This window comes from Salvelinus sp. IW2-2015, linkage group LG25, assembly GCF_002910315.2.
Source record: "Salvelinus sp. IW2-2015 linkage group LG25, ASM291031v2, whole genome shotgun sequence".
NCBI lineage: Eukaryota > Metazoa > Chordata > Actinopteri > Salmoniformes > Salmonidae > Salvelinus > Salvelinus sp. IW2-2015.
The window spans coordinates 764,053-787,268 of record NC_036865.1 but is presented as its reverse complement, the minus strand read 5'-3'; the positions used below and the strand labels follow the sequence as shown (position 1 = coordinate 787,268).

At 42.0% G+C, this 23,216-nt stretch overlaps 1 long non-coding RNA gene across 1 annotated transcript in view; it reads left to right on the top strand.

Moving 5' to 3' along the window:
- Window positions 1-23,216, top strand: part of LOC139022988 (uncharacterized) — a 218,415-nt gene that overhangs the window by 26,957 nt on the left and 168,242 nt on the right. Inside the window, exon 2 of the long non-coding RNA XR_011474048.1 lies at window positions 13,056-13,159. This is a non-coding gene — a long non-coding RNA (uncharacterized lncRNA). The remainder of the gene's footprint in view (window positions 1-13,055; window positions 13,160-23,216) is intronic.

Genomic DNA, 23,216 nt, shown 5'->3' with positions numbered 1-23,216 from the left:
ACTAGTTTATCAACTTTCAAAGCAGAATACTTTCACATAGTTTCTCAACTGCAGTCTATGATATACCTTTTTTTCTTTCTGAGTCTCTTCTTTTATCCAACGTATAAACACAATTCCAAATTATGCTATGTAGAACCGAATCAAGCCGGTCAGTCACATATTCCCTACACAGTACACTAAATAGGGAATAAAGTGCCATTTTGGATGAAGCGCTTCTCTTCCTGTAGCGTATTAACACAACTCCAGGAGAATTTCAAAATACAGGACTCATGAGTCTCACTATTTACTTCCACTGAGCACTGATATGCATTTGGCTAGATTGGATCAGTTTAACCTTGCTCCAGGATTTGCAGCTAATACTAGCTAATACTGCCTCAGGGGTTTTATGTTGAGCTGATAACTACTGCTGAAGGAGTAGATTATAGAAAACATGAATCACAAACACACACACACACACATTTTTGGTATCATGATACTGAGGCTCTCTGTGCAGCCACTGAGTGGACATAATCTCTCCTGCTACAGGTCTCTAGGTTCTCCAGGGCCCAACCGGGAATGGAGGTATAGGGGGAGATCAGGGCCTCCAGGGCTCAGCAGGGAAAGGATGGAAAAAGGAAGAGGGAGGGAAACAGGTATAGAGAGGGCTACAGGAAACAGATACACCGCTGCTATTCTCTTCTCAACCTTTCCCCTCTCCTTCTGCCTCACCTGTACATTTTTATCTTTTTCTTTGGCTGAATTGATTCCGCCGCCCGCCATATCTCAAACAGCACACCAGAGACTGAATGGCTGGGAACTGCATGTTTATTTTACACAGGATTTTGGGCTGTTTCTTTACCTTTAGAGAGAGAACTGRACCTGCAGTCAACTTGTGCAATATGTTAGGAGATAAAGGAGATTGCGTTCTTCATTTCACCCGTCACATTACGAAGTTTACCATAGATCCSWAGAACAGTTGAGCCAGTCACATGTTTGTTTGTAAATAGTTCAATGGGAGAAAGCGGGAGCAGGTTAGGCAGGATCGCGTTTTATATTTGAAGTAAAGTTTATTTTTTTGGCTTCAATAGTTATCAGGGATGAGCAACTATAGTTTCCTTCACAGAAAATACTTTAGTGCAACACATTCGGCAGAAAGTAGTTTCATTTCTATCAGATGACCACAGAAGTGCAACATTATTTGGCTGGCAGCCACACAAGAAAATGAGCTTACAATGAAAAAGCAAGYCATTTCTTGCAAAAACGATGCTAAGCTGAGCTGACARATGTAATTGTTAAGATGTTCATACTATGGATCATTTAGTTATTTGATTTTGAATTTTAGGACCCCTTTAGGTATCACCCCCCCAAAAAATATATATTTGATCAAATATTTAATTTGGGCTTTACTACTATAGCCCAGAGAAACGCACTGAATGAAGTTAATCTTGCATGTTCCGGGAGAAAGGTAGGGTGGCAACACCAAGAAAAGTAGCTACACAAAAGTAAGAGCGCTGTCTGCTGATTGAATGCCCGTTTGTGAATTCAATAAGAATAAATTACAATAAGAAGCATTTTACATCTACGTTTACAAAACTCAGAAAGATATTTATGCGTTTTTATATTTTTCTTCCTGCGTGAAAAACACAGAACTCTGRGTTAACGCGACTTCTAAGATGAACTTCCTAGGTATCAAAGTACAGTACATTCGGAAAGTATTAAGATCCCTTCCCCTTTTCCACATGTTGTTACGTTACAGTCTTATTCTAAAATGGATTAAACATTTTTTCCCCCTCATCAATCAACAAACAATACCCCATCATGACYAAGTGAAAATGGGTTTTTAGAAATGTTGCTATTTTATGCGAAACAAAAAACAGAAATAACTTATTTACGTAAGTATTCAGACCCTTTGCGATGAGACTCGAAATTGATTAACCTTGAGATGTTCCTACAACTTGATTGGAGTCAGCCTGTGGTATATTCAATTGATTGTACATGATTTGGAAAGGCACACACCTGTCTACATAAGGTCGCACAGTTGGCAGTGCATGTCAGAGCAAAAATCAGTGGCCTCCATCATTCTTTAATGGAATAAGTTTGGAACCACCAAGACTCTTCCTTGTTCCTCTGTGGAGATGGGAGAACCTTCCAGAAGGACAACCATCTGTGCAACACMCCAGGAATCAGGCCTTTATGGTCGAGTGGCCAGAAGGAAGCCCCTCCTCAGTAAAAGGCACCAGACAGCCCGCTTGGAGTTTCCTTTATGTGCCTTTTGGAACTCTCCCCACAGCATGGTGCTGCCACCACCATGCTTCYCCATAGAGATGGTGCCAGGTTTCCTCCAGATGTGACGCTTGMCATTCAGGTCAAAGAGTTCAATCTTGGTTTCATTAGACCAYAGTATCTTGTTTCTCATGGTCTGAGAGTTCTTTAGGTGCCTTTTGACAACCTCCAATCGGGCGGTCATGTGCCTTTTACTGAGGAGTGGCTTCCGTCTGGCCACTCTACCATAAATGCCTGATTGTTGGAGTGCTGCAGAGATGGTTGTCCTTCTTGAACGTTCTCCCATCTTCACAGAGGAGCTCTGTCACAGTCACCGTCGGGTTAATGGTCACCTCCCTGACAAATGCCCTTCTCCCCCGATTGCTCAGTTAATGGCCGAGCGGCCAGCTCTAGGAAGAGTCTTGTTGGTTCTAAACTTCTCTCATTTAAGAATGATGGAGGCCACTGTGTTCTTGGGGACCTTCAACGCTGAATATTTTTTTTTGTACCTTTCCCAGATCTGTGTCTCGACACAATCCTGTCTCTGAGCTCTACGGACAATTCCTTCGACCTCATTGCTTGGTTTTTACTCTGACATGCGCTTTCAACTGTTGGACCTTATATACAGTAGACAGGTGTGTGCCTTTCCAAATCATGTCCATTGAATTGAATTTACCACAGGTGGACTCCAATCAAGTTGTAGAAACATCAAGGATGATCAATAGAAACAGGATGCACRGGAGATCAATTTCGAGTCTCATAGCAAAGGGTCTGAATACTTATGTAAATAATGTATTTCTGTTTTGTATACATAAATCAACATTTTCAAAAAAAAACATTTTAGCCACATTTTCTTTAAAACCCATTTTAACTTTGTAATTATGGGCTATTGTGTGTAGATTGACGTGGAAAACATTTAATTTAATCCATTTTAGAATGAGGCTGTAAAAAAGTTAAGGTGTTTGAATAGTTTCCAAATGCACTGTAGCTATAGATTTGAGAAGAGMACCAGTTGAAAGGAGTTCTTTTTTGCCCACTGGTCACTGCAAAATAACACATTTTATTTTTCCTTGAACTTGCCACGTTTACTATAAATGGGCATCTTAGCTAATGGGAATTGAAGAATAAGACGTGAAATACAGAGGTAGTGAGACAATGTGACATCTCTCAGTATATCATGGGTGTATCCACTAAAAAACAAACGGAAGCAAACATGCCAAAACAGGGAGGGATCTACCAGAACTTGTCTGTTAAGAAACTCTCATTTCCGTTGCTGTGTTTTGCTGTGGTCTGCTACGCTGTGCACTAATGAACAAACCCCAGTCGAGGTAAGATGTGGATAGAATGTAAGTGTCGAGTTATGTTCCCTTGTGGCACCAACACTAGACTTGACACTCGACTCTGTGACATTAACAGTAAATACCAGTAAACAAAAACTGCAATTAGCAAGGAGCTTAATTAAGCCCTCTTCATATTAAGTGTTATTTTGCATCATTAATTTCAACCTTACAGTTGCCTTAGTGAACACTGTGCTGCCAGATGAGTTCTCTAAATATCATTTACACTTCCCTTCCTTGTTKATTTTTTCCAGACAGACTGAGTTTCCTGTTACCATTAACACCTAGATAGCCTTGTTATGGGGCATTTATAAAGTGTGTGTAAGTGAGCAGTTCCTGTTAAATTCCCCGTCTGCTAGTTGCCATGCTGTTTTCGCACATATATCTAGCTAAGCAGAGACAGCATAGCATCGCGCTTCCCCTCCGCCTAATAACATAGTTTACATCATCTTACACACTCACTTAAAACTCCAGGATCCACACATTTCCTCAAAGATGGCCGTACATTTTTGAGGGCAGGAATGTTTTAYGTTTCACAGATGGGATCCAAACCAACGTCTTAACCATCAGGACAACAGGAAATTCTCCTTGGGCCGAGGGTAACTTTGATTTTGAAGTCGCAGGCAGGACTACTTCATCACGAGTGCTACTTGCCTCCGCTACACAGGAGGCATGCAGGTTCAGGTGCAGAAGTTGTTCTCATTTACAAATCGACAATATTAAATAAATAATTACACATTTCTAAAGCTATTCAATGAAACATAAATGCCTTGGAGCAGGCAAACCTGTCTATTCCATTAAGAAACGAATGGCGCATCGGGTGAAGATGACAGTGAGAATGAGTGGGTTACAGTGGCGACCATGAAAGGAAACAAGAGAACTAAAGCTGTGGTGGTATCTAGTAAAACTGAGCCTAGTTCGGCCTCGTTTTTAGTCGGAGTGGGCGTTTTGGACTGATGGAGTTACCTGGGAGGTCTCAATAAAAGTAATGGATGCATTGGATAATGTGGCGTCAGTGAGAATTACAAGGTGAAGGAGACAGGTGGCAGGAATAAGGGGTGTCCACTGTCTCATCTGGAGGCAGTGACAAGAGTTGAAGGAACAAGTGCCTTTGAAGAAAAAAAGGGTAGGGGAGAGTGGGGTATGTTGAGATGTTTTTTTTCACTCTGTCAAGGGAAATYTAGTATTCTTTCTAACAATGTTATCTACTTATATACTGTGTATTCGGAAAGTATTCAGACCATGTGACTTTTTCCACATTTTGATATGTTACAGCCTTATTCTAAAATCGATGAGATTGTTTGTTCCCCTCAATCTACACACAATACCACATAATGACGATGCAAAAACAGCTTTTTAGAATAGTTGTCACATTTATTACAAATAAAAAACAGATCACATTTACATAAGTATTCAGACCCTTTACTCAGTACTTTGTTGAAGCACCTTTGGCAGCGATTATAGCCTAGAGTATGACGCTACACACCTGGCACACCTGTATTTGGGGAGATTTCACCAATTATTTTCTGCAGATCCTCTCATGCTCTGTCAGGTTGGATGGGAATCATCGCTGCACTATTTTCAGGTCTCTCCAGAGATGTCGGATCGGGTTCAATTCCTGGCTCTGGCTGGGCTACTCAAGGACATTCAGAGACTTGTATCGAAGCCACTCCTATACTGTCTTGTCTGTGTGCTTAGGAACATTGTCCAGTTGGAAGGTGAACCTTCACCCCAATCTGAGGTCCTGAGCGCTCTGGAGCAGGTTGTCATCAAGGACCTCTCTGTACTTTGCTCCGTTCATCTTTCCCTCGATCCTGACTAGTCTCCCAGTCCCTACCGCTGAAAAACATCCCCACAGCATGATGCTGCTACCACTTTGCTTCACCGTAGGGATGGTGCCAGGTTTCCTCCAGATGTGACACTTGACATTCTTTCTCATGGTTTGAGAGTCCTTCAGGTGCTTTTTTGACAAAACTCCAAGCGGGATGTCATTTGCCTTTTACTGAGGGGTGGCTTCCATCTGGCCACTCTTCCATTAAGGCCTGATTTGTGGAGTGCTGCAGAGATGGTTGTCCTTCTGGAAGGTTCTCCCATCTCCACAGAGGAACTCTGGAGCTCTGTCAGCGTGACCATCGGGTTCTTGGTCACCTCCCTGACCAAGGCCCTTCTCCCCCGATTTCTCAGTTTGGCCCGGGTGGCCAGCTCTAGAAAGAGTCTTGGTGGTACCAAAATTCTTCTATTTAAGAATGATGGAGGCAACTGTGTTCTTGGGGACCTTCAATGCTGCAGACATTTTTTGGTAACTTTTCCCAGATCTTGGCCTTGACATAACCTTGTCTCGGAGCTCTACAGACATGTCCTTTGACCTCATGGCTTGAGTTTTTGGTCTGGCATGCTCTGTCAACTTCAGGACCTTAGATACACTGGTGTGTACCTTTCCAAATCATGTCCAATCAATTGAAATTTACAACAGGTTGCCTCCAATTAAGTTGTAGAAACATCTAAATGGAAACAGGATGCACCGGAGCTCAATTTCGAATCTCATAGCAAAGGGTCTGAGTACCGATGTAAATAAGGTATTTTGTTTTTGAAATTTGAATACATTTGCAAAACTTTCTAAAAACCTGTTTTCCCATTGTCATTACGGGGTATTGAGTGTACATTGATGAGGATTTTTTTTTAATTTGATACATTTTAGAATAAGGCTGTAATTTAACAAAACGTTGATAAAGTCAAAGGGTCTGAATAATTCACGAATGTACTGTACATACCGTATATATATATATATATGGTAACTTGAGCTGCAGGACAGGATAAGTTAAGCCACCTACACATTTCTGTACTGAATGAAATGTAACCACTACCATTATAAAACCATGTCTATCTTTATTTTTTAAACACAATTCATTATAATCACTTTTTGTCTTTTAATAATTTTAAGCATATTTTAACACTGGCTTATCAACTAACAAACACTGCACTTTAACATTGTTGTTACCTCATATCTCAGCAATAATGCTTTGCATTACGCCTGGGAAGAAAACACTTCAAATTAGCTAAACTTGCCATTGGCTCAACCATTGGCTCAGCTTATCCCATGGCCAGGCTCAACGTACCCCAAGGCAAACATTTTGACTATATTAGCCTACACAGCTGCAAGGATGCACTTTCATGTTAGGTTTAGGACCTCATATTGACATTTATGGAGACCCCAACTGATGTATAGAACAATCTTAAAATGATGTACTTTTCCGTTAGATACAGTGGCTTGTGAAAGTATTCACCCTCCTTGGCATTTTTCCTATTTTGTTGCCTTACAACCTGGATTTAAAATAGATTTTTTGGGGGGGTTTGTATCATTTGATTTAACCAACATGCCTACCACTTTGAAGATGCTAAATGTTTTTTGTGAAACAAACAAGAAATAAGACAAAACAAACAGAAAACTTGAGCGTGGATATCTGTTCACCCCCCCAAAGCCAATACTTTGTAGAGCCATCTTTTGCAGCAATTACAGCTGYAAGTCTCTTGGGGTATGTCTCTATACGCTTGGCACATCTAGCCACTGGGACTTTTGCCCATTCTTCAAGGCAAAACTGCTCCAGCACCTTGAGCTCCTCAAATTTAGTCTCATCTAACCAGAGTACCTGCTTCCATATGTTTGGGGAGTGTCCCACATGCCTTTTGGCGAACACCAAACGGGTTTGCTTATTTGTTTCTTTAAGCAATGGCTTTTTTTCTGGCCACTCTTCCGTAAAGCCCAGCTCTGTGGCGTGTACGGRTTAAAGTGGTCCTATGAACAGATACTCCAATCTCCGCTGTGGAGCTTTGCAGCTCCTTCAGGGTTATCTTTGGTCTCGTTGTTGCCTCTCTGATTAATGCCCTCCTTGCCTGGTCTGTGAGTTTTGGTGGGCTGCCCTCTCTTGGCAGGTTTGTTGTGGTGCCATATTCTTTCAATTTTTTGATAATGGATTTAGTGGTGTTCCGTGGGATGTTCAAAGTTTCAGATATTTTTTTATAACCCAACCCTGATCTGTACTTCTCCACAACTTCGTCCCTGACCTGTTTGGAGAGCTCCTTGGTCTTCATGGTGCCACTTGCCAGGTGGTGCCCTTTGCTTAGTGGTGTTGCAGACTCTGGGGTCTTTCAGAACTGGTGTATATATACTGAGATCATGTGACAGATCATGTGACACTTAAATAAAGTCCACCTGTGTGCAATCTAACTATTTATGTGACTTCTGAAGGTAATTGGTTGCACCAGAACTTTTTTAGGGGCTTCATAGCAAAGGGGTTGAATACATATGKACGCCCCAATTTRCAGTTTTTTAGTTATTTTTTTCATTACACTTCACCAATTTGGACTATTTTGTGTATGTCCATTACATGAAATCCAAATAAAAATCCATTTAAATTACAGGTTGTATTGCAACAAAATAGGAAAAATGCCAAGGGGGTGAATACTTTTGCAAGGCACTGTACAAGCGTCATGAAACCCCTAACACAATAAATTAATTTGACATAGTTAAAATGTTATTTTTTTTACCTTACTTGCTTACCACTTTTTTCATGTGGTTTCTTCCTTCTCAGACTTCAAAAAATGATGACATCTTCCTAAATATTTGGTCAAATTATAAATTTTGTGTGGTTTCCTAGAAACATAGGTTGCTCAACTTACCCCTTTGGCTGAACTAACCCCACTCTCCGTTAGTAGTCACCAGTGAATGTTTCTCGCCAACCGAGTGATCCTGACATATTGCATGTGAAAAAGGTGGACTTTGTATACATTTTTGCAATGGTCATAAACTGCACAGTACAAATGGTGAAAGAAATCGGAGAAAATTAGCATCATTGTGAGTTCGCCTGAATGCTTTTTGGGACCGTGATTTCACAGCAGAGGTCTTGCAAGGAATCCTGTCGATTACTGTATCGCCCTCACAGCCCCCTGAATCTCTGTAGGGAGTTGATTTTGATTTGACTGTGACTGAAGGAGAGGGATTGGTTTTGATTTGTCTATTTTTTTTTATTTTGTGTGATGTTGTTTCCCCCCCCCACACCTTTCTCGTTCACTACCCCATACTGTAGGTGGGGGTCAGTACACCTTTTAAATTCTAGTCTGCCATAKACCTTCACAGAAAAAGAAGGCAATGTGTCCGTGCCTGCACAGAACTCCGACAAGTACCGAACTTCGACACAGACAGGCGAGGAGCTCCCAAGGACTAAACAGCAAAGAAAAACATTGAATGGAAATACCTCATGAGTTTAGCAAATGTTTGTGTGCAAATTCTACTCCCCCTTTCGGATGTGGTACCTCCTCATTTTTGGATATAGATTTAAGACAGAATGGAAGCAAATCTCTAACATATCACATCATATGCTTCAGCAAAGATTGTTATATGATCCCATGACATTTGGTAGAAATATTTGCCTTTTCTCAATTGGACACAAGTCCGTCCTCTCCTCGACTTCTCCGCCTTCCTCTCTGTGACCCGGAAAAATAGAAGTGGTCCATTTGTAGGAGAGAGTCAATTTGTTATAAGGTGAATGTAGGAGTTTACGCCTGTCCTTGAGTGCGGAGAAAAGCATGCACACATTTAAAAATGATACGCTACTTAATCATTTTATCTATAAAATGTATGGCACAACTAGCTACATTTTATTTCTACCACTTTACACATGTATTTTGGGATTCCATCTCTGTTAATGTAATTTCCATACAAGCATATTTCTTTCCATGTTTCGTCTACTCTTGACCTTTGTCAGAAGGAGGCGACAAGAGGACGGAGGAGAGGATGTGAGGAATCGAGGAAATCTAATTGAGATTCACCCAATGTCCTTTTGTGTCTTTCTAAAACTGAGGGGGGCCAACATTTTATGGGGGGAAAAGGATTGAGATAACACATGACCATCTGGATTAAAGGGGAATTTCACCCTGGCTTTGCCACGGGATATAGTCCTTACTATTAACAACATTACATTTTATTCGTAAACATRACAATTATCCAAACCGCAAGCTAGAACTAGCACATGTTCATTTCGCTGGTAGTATCGGGAAGTTTCGACTCCCTGTGTTTTAGTCTGCTCATAGTGAACCACAAAGTCCAGCCTTCATAGCGAATGCTCATACTGCCCCCTAGGTAGAGAGGGCGTGCCCACAAACTTGAACAAAGGCAYCATTGTTTACTTCGAACGACCAACACACAATGATCTCAGAACTTCTTTAGGCAAGATATGTTTTTCACTGTTTGTCATCACGCCAATCGCCATAAGCACATGAGTCTCKGCTTCCCCAACCCGCCATGCCAAACACCATTGCTAGTGTACCGAAGCCAGATAAAGGACTATGGCTGTGTTTAGTTCTGAAAAATCTGATGTGATTAAGACCAATTAGTGGAAAAAATATCAAAATTGGTCTGCCTGTGTCAACACAGCCAGTGTGGCTCAGCATAAGACCGTATAGACCTGAGGTCTCCAACCCTGTTCCTGGAGAGCTACCCTCCTGTAGGTTTTCACTCCAACCCCAGTTGTAACTAACCTGGTTCAGTTTATCAACCAGCTAATTATAAGAATCAGCTGTGCTAGATTAGGGTTGGAGTGAAAACCTACAAGACGGTAGATCTCCAGGAACAGGGTTGGAGAGCCCTGATGTAGAACCAACATAAAATAAATATGYATATTTTGTATCAATCTTTGAAATTTGTCTGCCCTGATGGATTCACCAAATATTTTTTTATAAGCTGTACAGGGCTCTGTTGCATCAAACAGATGCTRGACATTCAGATATCAAAATAATGTTATTATATCCAAATAATGTTTGTTTATTTGTACACTATTTAATGCTTACTTAAGAGAACTGGGTATTCAACAAGAATGTTAACATATCCAAAGAAAATTGTAAGAACAGTGTAGTACAGTTCAGTGTGTCTCAGGTGTAGAGACACACAAGTGCAGAGAATGGCAGCTACAGATTGTWATACCAGATYATGTGATATACCCAAGGAACTCGGGTATATTTKGAGTCTTCTGTTATTGATCGAGTCAGGTGGGTATCCACCCCAAAGTGCTGCATGTCATGATGACAGAGACCTGTCTCGGTCAATGAGTGAGAAGACTTGAAATAGACACAATGGTGGTGCACATATTGTTGGATTACTTTATGGAGAAAAATATATTTATTTTAATAATGGAGCATTTTCTAAATTCAAACTGACCCCCTGCAACTGGACACAGATATTTTATAAGACTCATGTTTCCCRGAATCAAGGTCGAAGACGACATCGCAAAAAATKTCTGTGCTACACCAAACAGTACCTATCCTGTAACTTCCAGTAATGGATTCCAAACTCTTTGGTTAAATCACATTATCTGGTGTAAAAATCTGTAGCTAAGAGAACTGGTGATCAGCAGATGACGGGAGAGGTGGTCATAATGAAATTGCAATTCTCAAGAAACATACAGTATGTTCAGGTGATACTTGTAAAGCTGTGGAAGGAGTGCCATTCAGCTCCTCATGAGTCATCTGCTTGAATTCCAGCAGAGGGATACAGTTCACGGGATACCATGACACACGCAGGCAAAATAATTACGTTTCTTTAATCTAGAACCCACTCCAAGAATAAACCCAGGCACCACACGGCAGTATCTAATTACAGCCATGTSTATCAGGCATACTTACGCAAATATGTTTATAGTAATACCAGCTTCAGTTTTAGAGATTTACAAAGTAAATTGTTTTATGATTGTTCCTCATTACTGTTTGCTTGCCTAGCTAGCTTTCTGGATATGCAATAATTGTTATTTACATCTATTTGGAATCKTATCTTGCGTTATGCCTATAATTTTGTGAGATTGAAATGCATCCACATTCATGATCATAACCAATGTCAACCGTCGTCAATTATGTTACATAGCTAGCTAGTAAAATTATTTACAGTTGCTGGCGTTACACCTTTGCTCAAATGTTACAAATATAAGGCATGGCACATTACAAGTTAGCACGCGCCAGGCTAACTAGCTAGCCAACTCCAGTCATGTGCTAACGTTTGCTGATAAACCTAGCTTTAGGTGGCTGGTTGTAACATTGTAGCTTGCTGTTTAGCAGCTAGCCATATTTACGACTAAAAAGAGAAGAGGTTTTACAATCGAGATACTAAAGATCTCTTATAGTTTTAYTCATAGATATGGCTACTGGTAGTTGTTTAACTAGCTACCTAGTTAGGTAAATTAGCAAACAGAAAAATAATCTGATTTCCCCTCACTCTAACTGMCACTACRTCCGCCGAGGTCGGTCCCTCTCCTTGTTCGGGCGGCGTTCGGCGGTCGACSTCACCGGTCTTCTAGCCATCGCCGATCCACCTTTCATTTTCCATTTGTTTTGTCTTGTTTTCCCGCACACCTGGTTTGCATTCCCTCATTACTCATCTTGCATATAACCCTCTGTTTCCCCCCATGTCTGTGTGTGGAATTGTTATATGTAAATGTATGTGTACTCCAGGCTGGTTTGCACCGGGTTATTGTAACCCGTGTGGGTTTAGTTTTCATAGTACCGTGTTTTGTTCACCTCAATAAAGGGCTCCGTTTGCTACCCATTTCTGCTCTCSTGCGCCTGACTTCCCTGCAGCCAGTTACGCACTCCTTTACACTAACAAGTAGTATGTTAGCCAGAAATACACACTATGGGTTTCAGTAGATTAACTAAAGTTAGCTAGGTGCCTTGCAGAATAAATAACTTACTTAGCTAGGCACCGTATTTGTCATGTGACCTCTTGGTTCTGACATTGGCTGTAGCTGAGCTTCTAAAGTTAGCTAAATCCAACGCTTTCGTTTCAAAATCCTCTTCGCTATATTGCAGTTATAGATGTTCCATTGTRGAATTCGTGTTCATGAGAGGAATCACTTGAAGCCATTGCATCTGGACAGTTTTCCCCAAACGATTGTTGTTAGTGTCCGCCTCCTTTTTTTAAAAAAGCCCGCCTTGGGGAGGGACGGGGGCCATAGCATGAAGCACCGCCCAACCCAAGTTGTAGTCTTTCAGAGACTGGAAGAAATGTTTCTGCTTGTATATTTAGCAGAGAATATTGCTGAAAGACTTCAAATGGCTCTATCGAACAAGGACAACCATATCTACACCCACAAAAACATATAATGCAATCAGTGTAACATAGATTCCCCCCACCCCAACAATAGACTGGAAGTCGTCACAGCGTGTATCATTCAGCGAGCGAAGCCCTGGCCTGCCTTCCTGGCCTGCCACATCTCACTGTCCTAGAAACGATTCAGACATAATGAAAACAAGCCCTGATTCCGCCAGTGTGAAATTTCCCTTTAAATGGTTTGAAAAACTGCCTGGCTCCTAAGTGTTCTTAACACTTGCTCCTTCTCGTAAAACCTTACTTTGTTTTCTCTCTGAGGCTGACATTGTCTTTAAAAACACACACACAGACATGCTGAGTATTTCCTWTATGTGTGTATGTTGCAGTGCGGAGCAGGAGCTGGCGATGTTGTGGAGTGTGGGTTTCGGTGGCAGGATGACTGTGGCCAAGCTCCTCCTATTCTTCTTCGTCCTCCACACGTTCTGCGAAGGTGAGTCCCCACTGCTTACTTTCCATGTTATCCCCCCGCTCGCTCACTCTCTCATCTCCTTCCGTCCATCACACTCCGATCCTTATTCTCTCTTTMRRCCTCTCTCTCCTCTACCCTTCTTTTATTCTTGCGCTCTCTTCTCTGAACCCCTATTTATGACCCTTTGTGTAAATGTTTTCTTTGTTTTACATTTCTACTATTCTCCCCTTAGATCACTTCTTGTCTCTCTAGTCAAGCTTCTTCATCTACACCTGATGATGATCGTGCACAATTTGTCTGTTTGATTGGTGTTTGTGTGTTCGTGTGTGTGTTCGTGTGTGTGTGTGTGTGTGTGTGTGTGTGTGTGTGTGTGTGTGTGTGTGTGTGTGTGTGTGTGTGTGTGTGTGTGTGTGTGTGTGTGTGTGTGTGTGTTGTGTGTGTGTGTGTGTTGTTTTGTGTGTGCATTATGTTTGTGTTTGTGTGTGTGTTTGAGTGTGTTGTGAATTACGATGCAGTGTAAACTGGTTGTGACAGCAATGCTGTGACAGGCAGGAGACACGTCCAATCACACCCACTGCTGATGCTGCAAGGGAAAGTTATTATGTGAATGCCACAACCTCTTTAGATCAACCCCAATGAGTTTATAAAGGGCTTACACTCTCTGGATTCAAATCACATTTTATTTGTCATTTGTGCCGAATASAACAGGTACGGTGAAATGCTTACTTACAAGCCCTTAACKAACTATGTCGTTTTAAGAAAAATAWGTTAAGAAAATATTTACMAAATTTACGAAAGTAAAAKAWWWWWMWWWWMTAACACAATAAAATAACWATAGCGAGGGTATATACAGGGGGTATTTGGTATTTTGGTATTTAGTTAGGATCCCCAATAGCTGTTGCAAAAGCAGCAGCTACTCTTCCTGAGGTCCACACAAAACAMGAAACATGACATAATACAGAACATTAATAGACAAGAACAGCTCAAGGACAGAATGACATACATTTGTAAAGGCACACGTAGCCTACATATCAATACATACACACAAACTATCTAGGTCAAATAGGGGAGAGGTGTTGTGCCGTGAGGTMTTGCTTTCTATGTTTTTTGAAAGCAGGTTTGCTGTTTATTTGAGCAATATGAGATGGAACMGAGTTTCATGCAATAATGGCTCTATAGAATACWGTACACTTTCTTGAATTTGTTCTGGATTTGGGGACTGTGAAAAGACCCCTGGTGGCATGCCTGGTGGGGTAAGTGTGTGTGTCAGAGCTGTCTGTAAATTGACTATGCAAACAATTTGGGATTTTCAGCACATTAATGTTTCTTATGAAAAATAAGAAGTGATGCAGCCAGTCTCTCCTCAGCTCTTAGCCAAGAGAGACTGGCATGCATAGAATMGATATCAGCCCTCTGATTACAATGAAGAGCAAGACGTGCCACTCTGTTCTGGGCCWGCTGCAGCTTAACTACAGTAGGTCTTTCCTTGCAAAACTCAACCACATGACTGGACAATAATCAAGATAAGACAAAACTAGAGCCTGCAGAACTTGCTTTTTGGAGTGCGGTTTCAAAAAAGCAGAGCGTATCTTTATTTCGGACACACCTCTCCCCATCTTTACAACCAGTGATTCTACAGTGCATTCGGAAAGTATTCAGACCCCTTGACTTTTTCCACATTTTGTTACGTTACAGCCTTATTCTAAAATGTATTCAATTGTTTTTTTTCTTTCAATCATCAATCTACAAACAACACCCCTTAATGACAAAACAAAAACAGGTTTAAAGAATTGTTTGCAAAAAAACACACAAAAAAACAGAAATATCACATTTACATAAGTATTCAGACCATTTACTCAGTAGTTTGTTGAAGCACCTTTTGCAGAGATTACAGCCTTGAGTCTTCTTGGGTATGACGCTACAAGCTTGGCACACCTGTATTTGGGGAGATTCTCCAATTCTTCTCTGCAGATCCTCTCAASCTCTGTCAGGTTCGATGGGGACCATCGCTGCACAGCTATTTCCAGGTCTCTCCAGAGACTGTTCGATCGGGTTCAAGTCCAGGCTCTAGCTGGGCCACTCAAGGACATTCAGAGGTCCTGAGCTCTCTGGAGCAGGTTTTGATCAAGGATCTCTCTGTACTTTTCTCCGTTCATCTTTTCCTCGATCCTGACTAGTCACTTGGCATTCAGGCCAAAGAATTCAATCTTGGTTTCATCAGACCAGAGAATCTTGTTTCTCATGAGAGTCTTTAGATGCCTTCAGGCAAACTCCAAGTGGGCGGTCATGTGCCTTTTACTGAGGAGTGGCTTCCGTCTGGCCTCTCTACCATAAAGGCCTGATAGGTGGAGTGCTGRAGAGATGGTTATCCTTCTGGAAGGTTCTCCCATCTCCAAAGAGGAACTAGGAAGAGTCTTGGTGGTTCCAAACTGCTTCCATTTAACAATGATGGAGACCACTGTGTTCTTGGGGACCTTCAATAAGGCAGAAATGTTTTGGTACCCTTCCTTTTCGACACAAGCCTGTCTCGGAGCTCTACAGACAATTCCTTCGACCTCATGGTATCACGTTTTAGTGAAGACCCAGATGCAGACAGTGTCGAAATAACAAAGTTTATTACTAGAACATTGGGCAGGCAAAACGACAGGTCAACTCCAGATCAGAGTACAAAAACAGAACAGCAGGCAGTCTCAGGGTCAGGGAAGGCAGAGATCAATAACCCAGTGGGATGTGACTAGGTACAGAATGGCAAGCAGAATGGTCAAAACCAGGAACTAGAAACAGACATGAGCAAGGGGAGAAACACTGGTAGGCTTGACAATCAAAACGAACTGGCAACAGACCACAGAAAGCACAGGTATAAATACACACCATTAAATACATAATGGTAAAGATGTGCGACACCTGGAGTGGGGTGGAGACAATCAGAAAGATAGCACCAAGACAGGTGAAACAGATCAGGGTGTGATATCAGGACAATGATCATCAACCTCGGATTAGACAAAGATTTTTTCTTCAAGAAGCAGGATGTACTTCAGAAACCCGACAAGGCCAAAATCCCTGTCATCGGCAAGAGAAAGAGAGGCAGGTACAGAGGACACAGAGCGGGGTGCCTCTTAAGGACCTGCCGACGGCAAGTGGGCAATCTGCCTTTACCGTCAGTATTACTTGCCAACGTACAATCATTGGACAATTTATTAGATCACGAATATCCTACCAACGGGACATCAAAACTTTAACCTCTTATGTTTCACCGTATCGTGGCTAAATGACGACATGGATATTCAGCTTGTGGGATATACGCTGCACTGGCTAGATAGAACAGCACACTCAGGTAAGACGGGGGGGGCGGTCTGTGCATATTTGTAAACAACATCTGGTGCACAAAATCTAAGGAAGTCTCTAGATTTTGTTCGCCTGAAGTAGAGTATCTCATGATAAGCTGTAGACCACACTATTTGCCAAGAGTTTTCYTCCATATTTTTCGTGGCTGTATATTTATCACCACAGATGCTCACACTAAGACCGCACTCAGTGAACTGTATAAGGAAATTAGCAAACAGGACACTGCTCACCCAGAGGCGGCACTCCTAGTGGCCGGGGACTTTAATGCAGGGAAACTTAAATCAGTCATCCCCACAGTGACTGTACGTACATACCCCAACCAGAAGCCATGGATTACAGGCAACATTCGCACTGAGCTAWAGGGTAGAGCCCCCACTTTCAAGGTGTGGGACTCTAACCCAGAAGCTTATAAGATATCCTGCTATGCCCTGCGACGAACCATCAAACAGGCAAAGCGCAAGTACAGGACTAAGATTGAATCATACTACACTGGCTCCGATGCTAGTCTTATGTGGCAGGGCCTTTTGCAGACTACCAAGGGAATCACAGCCGAGAGCTGCCCAGTGACACAAGCCTACCAGGCGAGCTAAATCACTTCTATGCTCGCTTCGAGGCAAGCAACACTGAGGCATGCATGAGAGCATGAGCTGTTCCAGACAACTGTGTGATCACGCTCTCCATAGCCGACATGAGTAAGACCTTTAAACAGGTCAACATTCATAAGGCCGCGGGGCCAGACGGATTACCAGGACGTGTGCTCCAGGCATGTGCTGACCAACTGGCAGGTGTCTTCACTGACATTTTCAACATGTCCCTGATTGAGTCTGTAATACCAACATGTTTCAAGCAGACCACCATAGTCCCTGTGCCCAAGAACACAAAGGCAACCTGCCTAAATGACCTGAGACACGTAGCACTCACTTCCATAGCCATGAAGTGCTTTGAAAGGCTGGTAATGGCTCACATTAACACCATTATCCCAGAAACCCTAGACCCACTCCAATTTGCATACCGCCCAAACAGATCCACAGATGATACAATCTCTATTGCACTTCCCTTTCCCACCTGGACAAAAGGAACACCTACGTTTGAATGCTATTCATTGACTACAGCTCAGCGTTCAACACCATAGTGCCCTCAAACCTCATCACTAAGCTAAGGATCCTGGGACTAAACACCTCCCTTTGCAACTGGTTCCTGGACTTCCTGACGGGCCGCCCACAGGTGGTGAGGGTAGGTAGCAACAGTATGTACATGTAGGTATAGTTAAATTGACTATGCATATGTGATAAACAGAGAGTAGCAGCAGCGTAAAAGAGGGGTTGGCGGTTTGGGGGTGGCGGGACACAATGCAGATAGTACGGGTAGCCATCGTTACATAGGCTACCCGTACTATCTGCATTGTGTCCCGCCACCGCCCAACCACCAACCCCTCTTTTATGCTGCTTCTACTCTCTGTTTACCTGTCATATATGCATAGTCACTTTAACTATACCTACATGTACATACTGCCTCAATTAGTCCGACTAACCGATGCCTGTATATAGCCTKGCTACTGTTATTTTCACTGTCTTTTAACTGTTGTTTTTATTTCTTTATCTATTGTTCACCTAATACCTAGTTTTTACTTAAGAATTACCCTGTTGATCAGTAAGCATTTCACTGTAAGGTCTATCTATACCTGTTGTTTCGGCGCACGTGACAAATAAACGTTGATTTGATTTGACACATGGCTTGGTTTTTGCTCTGACATGCACTGTCAACTGTGGGACATTATATAAACAGGTGTGTCTGTAACAACTGCTTAACACTATTGGCTACTGTATGTTTAAGCTTAAACTCTATTGGACCAGTTAGGTTCGCTACTGGAGCAGTAGGGAGAACTGAAAACCACACAACTGAATCATTTAGGAAAAGAATGCCGGCTTGTGTTTGGTAAATTCAAATTCTTACAAAAAAAAGAATCACCTTGAGTAAATATTAATATTTGAAATTTGTACAATGAGCTCAATATGAATTCAATACAACAACAGTACAATATACTTAGATATTGGCCATATATCCGGCCTATAGTTTACTAGGCTGCACCCAACTCTATTTTAATCTGATGGTAGCTCACATTTCAATGTGCAAAATTCAATATAAATACAATAAACATGAATCCACAGAAAAACACAACCCAATTCACAAATACTGTGAGTGACTGTGCATATCAATAAACACTTTAAGGTACTTAAATGTGGTATGGTCTTATTACAGTCAAAAAACCTCAACAAACAGGATCACACAATATATACACTGCTCAAAAAAATAAAGGGAACACTTAAACAACACAATGTAACTCCAAGTCAATCACACTTCTGTGAAATCAAACTGTCCACTTAGGAAGCAACACTGATTGACAATAAATTTCACATGCTGTTGTGCAAATGGAATAGACAAAAGGTGGAAATTATAGGCAACTAGCAAGACACCCCCAATAAAGGAGTGGTTCTGCAGGTGGTGACCCACAGCCACCTTTCTCGTTTCCTATGCTTCCTGGCTGATGTTTTGGTCACTTTTGAATGCTGGCAGTGCTTTCACTCTAGTGGTAGCATGAGACGGAGTCTACAACCCACACAAGTGGCTCAGGTAGTGCAGCTCATCCAGGATGGCACATCAATGCGAGCTGTGGCAAGAAGGTTTGCTGTGTCTGTCAGCGTAGTGTCCAGAGAATGGAGGCGCTACCAAGGAGACAGGCCAGTACATCAGGAGACGTGGAGGAGGCCGTAGGAGGCAACAACCCAGCAGCAGGACCGCTACCTCCGCCTTTGTGCAAGGAGGAGCAGGTGGAGCACTGCCAGAGCCTGCAAAATGACCTCCAGCAGGCCACAAATGTGCATGTGTCTGCTCAAAAGGTCAGAAACAAGACTCCTGAGGGTGGTATGAGGGCCCGACGTCCACAGGTGGGGGTTGTGCTTACAGCCCAACACCGTGCAGGACGTTTGGCATTTGCCAGAGAACACAAGATTGGCAAATTCGCCACTGGCGCCCTGTGCTCTTCACAGATGAAAGCAGGTTCACACTGAGCAATGACAGACGTGACAGTCTGGAGACGCCGTGGAGAACGTTCTGCTGCCTGCAACATCCTCCAGCATGACCGGTTTGGGGTGGGTCAGTCATGGTGTGGGTGGCATTTCTTTGGGGGCCGCACAGCCCTCCATGTGCTCGCCAGAGGTAGCCTGACTGCCATTAGGTACCGAGATGAGATCTCAGACCCCTTATGAGACCATATGCTGGTGCGGTTGGCCCTGGGTTCCTCCTAATGCAAGACAATGCTAGACCTCATGTGGCTGGAGTGTGTCAGCAGTTCCTGCAAGAGGATGGCATTGATGCTATGGACTGGCCCGGCCGTTCCAGACCTGAATCCAATTGAGCACATCTGGGACATCATGTCTCGCTCCATCCACCAACGTCACGTTGCACCACAGACTGTCCAGGAGTTGGCGGATGCTTTAGTCCAGGTCTGGGAGGAGATCCCTCAGGAGACCATCCGCCACCTCATCAGGAGCATGCCCAGGCGTTGTAGGGAGGTCATACAGGCACGTGGAGGCCACACAACACTACTGAGCCTCATTTTGACTTGTTTTAAGGACATTACATCAAAGTTGGATCAGCCTGTAGTGTGGGTTTCCACTTTAATTTTGAGTGTGACTCCAAATCCAGACCTCCATGGGTTGATCAATTTGATTTCCATTGATCATTTTTGTGTGATTTTGTTGTCAGCACATTCAACTATGTAAAGAAAAAAGTATTTAATAAGAATATTTCATTCATTCAGATCTAGGATGTGTTATTTTAGTGTTCCCTTTATTTTTTGAGCAGTGTATATACCATGAGTACCTTTCATAGAAACATTAATATAGCTCTTAACTTTAATCTCTTACATGAATAAGAAAATAAAGCTGAGTCAAAATGCTTTACACTTTTAACTACAGCACCAGGTTCACGTGGACTGAACAATAGAGTCTGCTGGGCAAATGGAAAATACTTGTGCTAACACCTATACACATTTTCTTATAAAGTAATCTAAAACATACATGTGTACCAAAAAGGATTATGATTATAGCTAATCACATTTATTAAAAAAGTATGAAAACTAAAATAGTTTGCCATGCATGATAAGCATGATTGAGACAAAATTACTTGGCATTACCTTAGATTGTAAACTGTCATGGTCAAAACATATACAGTGCCTTCGGAAAGTATTCAGACCCCTTGACTTTTTCTACATTTTGTTACGTGACAGCCTTATTTATACTAAAATGTATTAAATAAAAAAAGTATCTATATCCACAGTAAAACGAGTCCTATATCAACATAACCTTAAAGGCCGCTCAGCAAGGAAGAAGCCACTGCTCCAAAACCYCCATAAAGACAGACCACGGTTTGCAACTGCACATGGGGAKAAAGGTTTTACTTTTTGGYGAAATGTCCTCTGGTCTGATGAAACAAAAATAGAACTGTTTGGCCATAATGACCATCGTTATGCTTGGAGGGAAAAGGGGTAGGCTTGCACTTCACAAAATAGATGGCTTCATGAGGTAGGAAAATCATGAGATGTTGCTTCAAMATATCCACAAGACATCAGTCAGGAAGTTAAAGCTTGGTCGCAAATGGGTCTTCCGAATGTACAATGACTCTAAGCATACTTCCAAAGTTGTGGCAAAATGGCTTAAGGACAACAAAGTCAAGGTATTGGAGTGGCCATCACAAAGCCCTGACATCAATCCTATAGAAAATGTGTGGGCAGAACTAAAAAGCGTGTGCGAGCAAGGAGGCCTACAATCCTGACTCAGTTACACCATCTCTGTCTGGAGGAATGGGCCAAAATTCACCCAATTTATTGTGGGAAGCTTGTGGAAGGCTACCCGACACGTTTGACCCAAGTTAAACAATTTAACGGCAATGCTACCAAATACTAATTGAGTGTATGTAAACTTCTGACCCACTGGGAATGTGATGAAATAAATCAAATCTGAAATAAATCACTCTCTCCTATAATTTTGACATTTCACATTCTTAAAATAAAGTGGTGATCCTAACTGACCTAAAACAGGGAATTTTAACTAGGATTAAATGTCAGAAATTGTGAAATGATGAACTCAGATTAAATGTATATGGCTAAAGTGTATGTAAACTTCCGACTTCAACTGTACATACATTTTACATACACATTTTGCATCCAATGGGTATGGATACAGCTTTAGAATAAGGTTCTACAGTATTAGTAAAAATGTGATCGATACATGTGGATGATCTTGTTCCTGTKGTGTTTGTAAACACCCTGGTAGATTMATTAATAACCTAACCCAGATTATGGCACTGCATACAGTGAGAAGCTTCRTCTTTAGCYGACAGCTTGATGAAAACCAGTCAATATTCAGGTCCCCAAGAAAGTAGACCTCTCTGTTTACATCACATACACTATCAAGCATTTCACACATATTATTTAGATACTGACTGTTAGCACTTGGTGGCCTATTGCAACACCCCAAAAGACAAGGCTCTAGATGGGCCAAGTGAACCTGCGACCACAACACTTCAATAACACTTGGCATAAGATCTTCTATAAGCATTACAGGGATATGGCTTTGAATATTTACAGCAACACATCCCCATAAGCTTTTCTGTCTCTTCTATAGATGTTATATACTTGTATTGCTAATGATGTATCATCAAAATAATGAAGTGATTCTCAGAAATGGCTAATATATGAATGTTATCTGATGTTAGCAAGTTATTGATTTCATTAACCTTATTTCTAAAGGCAACATATATTAATATGGGATATTTTCAGCCCTTTCCTGGGTAGACAGACATAATATGGAAAAGAGCAAACAAAGCAAGAGAAAAGTACTGTATATGCAGTCAACAGTCCATTAATCAATTGTGTGTGATTTTTTTTCCACCTTTATTTAACCAGGTAGGCCAGTTGAGAACAAGTTCTCATTTACAAAAACGTACAGTCAATGTGTGCAGAAGATGAATGTGCAAGAAAATAGCAGATTGCAGTACCAATTTCGGGTGAGGCGGGTTGCAGGAAAGTATATTTAATTGAAGTAGAAAGTGAGATAAAGATATATAACGAAAAGCTATTTACACGGGATAAGACAACGACAAACACACACGTCTACTGCTACGCCATCTTGAATGGTATGATAAACAGTGTGTGCTGTTTACCAGTGTGTGCCTTACCAGGTGGTGATGCAACCAGTCAGGATGCTCTCGATGGTGCAGCTATAGATCTTGAGGATCTGAGGATCAGTTTGTGCTGCAGGGTTGAATCTACGAACCCCATTGGCTTGGCTCTCTCATCCCTACCAGGCTTCTGGGGGAGGGTGGTGTGCAGGGGAAAAGGTTAGTCGAGGTTTAATTGAGTAATTGTACATCTAGGTAGGGTAAAGTGACTATGCATAGATAAAAAACAGCGAGTAGCAGCAGCGTAAAGAAGGTGGGATCAATGCAAATAGTCTGGGTAGCCATTTGATCAACTGTTTAGCAGCCTTATGGCTTGGGATAGAAGCTGTTTAAGAAGCCTTTAGGACCCAGACTCTGGCTCTCCAGGACAATTGCCGTGGGTAGGAGAGAGAATAGTCTATGACTAGGGTGGTGGGAGTCTTTCTTATGGCCTTCTTCTGACACTGCTGTATTGTGGTCCTGGTTGGCAGAAAGCTTGGCCCAGTTGATGTTA